We start from the raw sequence: 5,115 nt of genomic DNA on the forward strand, positions 1-5,115 counted from the left end.
GATTTAAGCAAGGGAGATGAGGATCATTTTATTTTGCACAACACTTTGTACACCAGAGGAACATTCTTTTACAAGTATCATGGGTTGCAAAGACTACTTTTAGTTTAGCTACTCACTTTTCTTCATCCCTGCTTTCAAATATCCCCTCTGCACTTCCACAAGCATGCAGTACATAGCTAAGAATTACCCTCAACATTTTTACAGTAATGAAAGCTTATTTATATCAAATCTAATGTAAAACCACATTGAGAACAGTTGCACCAAAGACCTGGGTTTCGATTAAAAGTTTCTAGGCTCCCTGAATGACTTTTAGATTTGTCAAGTAAAGGGTAAGCAACAGCAATTCATGTGATTTAGGGTCATAACATTGGCTAGAGTGTAGTGCCTTTCCAAAGGAACATTGCAGGAACTTAAAAATATGCTAAAATGTATACACACATTCCTAGAAAAAAAGAAAGACTAAAGGGTGTGTAGAGAAAAAAATCTTTATTGAAATATTGTAGTACCAAGCTTAAAAACTCTTTACAAAACACCTTATCATTAAGATTCTTCATAGCAATTCCATCTGTTTTACAAATACAGCGATGTGTGCAAAAGTCTTGAATTTTTACTTGTGGAAATAATAGCTCATACAGATGAAATTCACATGTGATGACACACTTGGTACTATCTGTCTTCTGCCACAAGAAGAGATCAAACGGCCAGTGCTATTTATTAAAGCTGAGGTGAGTTTTGGTAAAGTGGTGCATGTCTCAAAATTACACAGCAAAACACTGTAATTAGAAAAAAAAAATATATAGAAGAGGTAAGGTAATTCAGAAGTGCTGAACAAGAAGGGATGTAACCACTCTCTGAGGCAGCAAGGTATCAGCCCTGCCCTTCCAGCGCTGTAACTCCGGGCTCGCCCAGACCGGAGCTGCCAGGGCCCCCTCGTGGTCACGACATACACGATAATCGCAGATGCTCGGCTGCCTCACGGCACCTGCACGTTTTGAAAACAAACTAAGCCAATGAAAGCTACTGTGACAGTGTGCCGGCAGACCTTAACTGGGGCACAAGAATCTTTCCTACAGGCAGTGAGTGCCCTGGGGTTCTCCCAGACTTACTAAAGGCCGAGACACTTCCAGCACTTTAAATAAATTACAATTGTCCAAATTACCATACTCAGAGCTTGAGACTCTGTTTCTGTGACACTGGACAAGTGAGTGCATAGGAAGCAAAGAACAGGACATGTGTTTAGTTACAACCCCACTCCCTAGCCTTCTGTGGCTCAGGAATTGATACCATAATGATGTCTTTTTATTTAGCAGATCAATTTTTTTCTTGAGTTTGGCCAGTCTTTTTCTAAGGCCCATGAAAGACTTTAGCATTCCTAACTCCTGGGTAAAAAGAGGCAAGAGGTGTTCTCATTAGAGGTAGTATTTCTCAGTTCTGCATGGAAATAGATGCCTGTAAAATTATGCTTCCTCCGTTATACTGAAAGACTCAAGAACCACTACCACCTGCAAATCAGAAACAAGGATCTAAAAGATTTTCATCATTCAGAACAGTTGCAAGCAACTTGCTTATCCCAAAGAATAATTCTGCTTCTCTATTACAGAGGTCGTACTACTTGTCCTTGCTTCACGACAGTGTCACAACCAACAAAGCAGAGTGAAAAGAGGTACACAGTGATATCACTGTCATTAAGAAGTGAGCTTCAAGTCTAAAGAGTGCCTCATTTAAAGGTCTACAATCAAGCTTGAATGTGATCTTACATTCTTTTTGTTAAATGTGGGGCTTGGACATTTTCCCTTTGACGATTAGTATGACCCCCCTCTGCCAAAGGCATCCTTAGATAATTTAAGTCCAAAAAGTGCCTTAGGTCATGTTTATCCCCATCAGTTAAAGTGACACAGGTAATTGTGTAAATATTTTTCACCTCTCTCATTTATGAAATGGACTGTTGTACTTTAAGGCTAACACAATCACCATCTTGGGAATATGCCATAAATCCATAGGTATTATTTCATTACCTATCCAGTTCAGAAACAAACTCACTTACAGATCTCCAGGTTAGATCCACGACAGGAAGTTAGATACTGTTCAGATTCCAAAATGTCAATTTCCCAGTAAAACCCAGTAAAACTCCCACAGCATTTTTACATTTCTGCTGTTTGTTGCACAACTTTTTCAAACTAGTACATTTCCAAAATAACCACGAACTTTTCACAGATGTGTTTTCAGTGTTCACAATTTAGGCAGCCCAGAACTGTAGGTACATGTTAAGCATTTGTAATGCTCTCAGAACTGAGGATATGTTGGTGCCTCCAGATGTTACCCCAATGGTGCACTGAGATGATTTACCTGGCATGCAGAACAGCTGGACCTCAAGCCATCCCACCTAAAAACTTCAATAAACAAAAAATCCCCACCTAAACAGAGCTCAATTGTTAGGGCACAATAAAGGACTTCATTTCCAGTCACTATCACAACCCAGAATGACACAGAGATATCGGACTTGAACATAAAGAAGTGTTCTGTTCCGATAAGCTGAAACGAGGCTTTCTTTCTCACTACCTTAACCCTCCCCCTTTTAAAAACAAGTAAAAACCTTTCTGCTGACAGTAACATTCTTGTACACCATATGAGAATAAACCACAAATTTATAAATAATAATTCTGTTCTGCAGCAGAATGCCTGAAGGTAACCCAATTTATGACTAACTGTGAGCATTTAAGCCCCGCAGCTTGAACACTGGTGCTTTTATTAATGTTTTCAAAATGAGGTGATAGGTCTTCTAACAGGAACATCAGCAAAATGTCAGGAATCTTATGGGAATCCCATTAATACTTCTTCTGAACAGATGATTTAAATCATTATCTGGAAAACACAAGAAGTTTCACTTAGACTAACGGAAGACAAGACCTGGTGACAGAATTATCTGTTTCTACAGCGTACATGGACAAGTTGTTCTAAGTCTAATCAGTAGGTAAAAGTGTTTATCCACTAATTTAGTGCTGTATATTGCATAATCCAAAAGCATTTGACCATACTAAATATTTTATTAAAGAGCATTCTGTTAAGCTTTAGATGTCATAGGCCAATCTCATAAAACCACAGTAACTACAAATTCAGTACTTCTACTTAACCTAGTACACAGACTTCTGAGAAATTTTCCAGCATTTTATAGCAGCTTTTTCAGTGTTCAGCAGACATTACTCTATTTGCTAAACAATATCAGACTGCAGAATTGCTCTTACTGTTGATAGATCAATAATGACACGGGAAAAGTCATTATCTCCGTGGCAACAGAATGGCAGCTGTTGGAGGAATATTGCGCATGTTGCTGCTGCACCTCTGACAGTCATGCCTCGGCTTCCTCACACTGGTGCTCTCTCTGCAAGCCTGGTATGCCCAGAGTACCAACAACCAAGGGCACCTCTTGGACTACAGAGGATTAAACTACCAATGTGGTTACACAATTTCTTAAAGAACATTATCCTCACAAGGGTTTATTACACTTGAGTCTGATGTCTTTATGTTACTTATTTCTAGTGAACCATCCCTTTGCAGAAATAGCTAGAACAAAATTCAGGAAGGCAAATACCACTGTGTTCTGTTCATAGCCCAATATTTTGTTGAAAAAAAACGCACTTAGTTGTCTTTAAGACTAAAAAGGTATCTTTCTTGCTAATCAATTTTTATTAAATTCCACTTTGACCACCCAGGACCTAAAAGTGGCAGGAGTCTTTATACTTGATTAAAATGACAAAAGAACCACTTGGGCTATTACAGTTAACACTTGTTTTGTCTTTGTATATTGAAACAGTTCAACAAATAGGAAAACATACTTTTGCTCTGCATAAGTTACTGCAGTTCCATCTAGCATGAACAGGACATTTTTTTTTTTTTCATACTGCACAACCTTCACCATGTTAATCACAACATATCAACCACAGAAAGCAAACACTTCTCTGTGTCTTGATCACCATGGCTGAGCCTGACTTGTGATGTTCTGTTGAAAGCAAAACATACCAACTCACAAAATACAGGGTGTTCATCAGCAACACAACTATGAACTTTGCCTTCAGATTAAACATGGAAAGTATTTCCTCATAAATACATCTACTTTTAAAAACTGCAGCAACATTGTACTTATTCATAACCTATGCACACGGGATGGCAAGGGGTAAGTTTGCAACAATTGTTAATAAATTTAAATAAAAGGCAATAGAAATTATCCTGAGGGTGGCTTCAAAAAAATTAAAACAAAGCTCTCTCAAGCATCAGCTGGATTCCACATAAAATAAGAATTAGGCAAGCACTCTTCTGAATGCTGAAAACAAGCTGGTCTTGTTTGCAAAGTTCTCACAAGAACGGAACTGGATGGTAAAAGCCCTTTTCATTACAAATATAAGTAAGACAAATGGTCATTAATATACCAGAAGTCCAGATGCTACAGCCGCAATATAAATTAGCACTCAAAATACACTGTGACTTGTTATTTGTGAGACTGCATTTTAGCACAGAGGAAAACTCTTCAACATTTTCTTCTACTTACAGGACAGGCCCTGCTGCTTTAGGAGACCGCCACGCTCTGCGCCAGGTTCTTGGAAAGCATACGGCATCTGCCCAGGAGATCAAGCAAAGCTGGCTGCACGCACGGCCGTCTGCAGGACACGTTCCAAATCCAGCGCTTCTCTGGCTAACATCAGGCACTTCTGCCCTTGTTCCAGCACCGACTAAACCATCCTTTTGCGCAGGCAGCCAGCCCAATCTTGCTCCCATCTTTGCATCCCGCTGCCACCCTTACCCAGCTCAAGCTGGCAGGTCAAGCTGTGCAAAGCTACTCGGGTCTCCCCTCCCAGCACTAAACCCGAGCATGCAAAGCACCGCTACTTTCTCAGTGAGATAAACCGCCTGCTTTATCCCGTCAAAAACCAACCAAACCCGGACAATTGAACGCAGACAAATCGGTCCCTGAACACAGCCAAAGCCACGAAGGAAGACAGACCCATGCAGCCCTTTACCAGCTGCCCACATACAGCTCCGCTGCCTACGGAGACAAAAAGCGCCGACTGAACGGCGCTGCTCTTCTGAGAGCAGCTTCCCTGCTGCCACCTGAAAACGCTT

General features: G+C 40.3%; 1 long non-coding RNA gene across 1 annotated transcript; it reads right to left on the minus strand.

Moving 5' to 3' along the window:
* Nucleotides 1-467: 467 nt before the first annotated feature.
* Nucleotides 468-5,109, minus strand: LOC108445399. The gene is made up of 2 exons (XR_001860228.1): nt 4,544-5,109; nt 468-2,862 (listed from the first exon to the last, which is right to left on the minus strand). It is a non-coding gene; the product is annotated as an uncharacterized LOC108445399 (long non-coding RNA).
* Between the last annotated feature and the right edge of the window lie 6 nt (nt 5,110-5,115).

The sequence above is a fragment of the Corvus brachyrhynchos genome, unplaced genomic scaffold (genome assembly GCF_000691975.1).
Source record: "Corvus brachyrhynchos isolate BGI_N302 unplaced genomic scaffold, ASM69197v1 scaffold1, whole genome shotgun sequence".
NCBI classification, from domain to species: Eukaryota; Metazoa; Chordata; class Aves; order Passeriformes; family Corvidae; genus Corvus; species Corvus brachyrhynchos.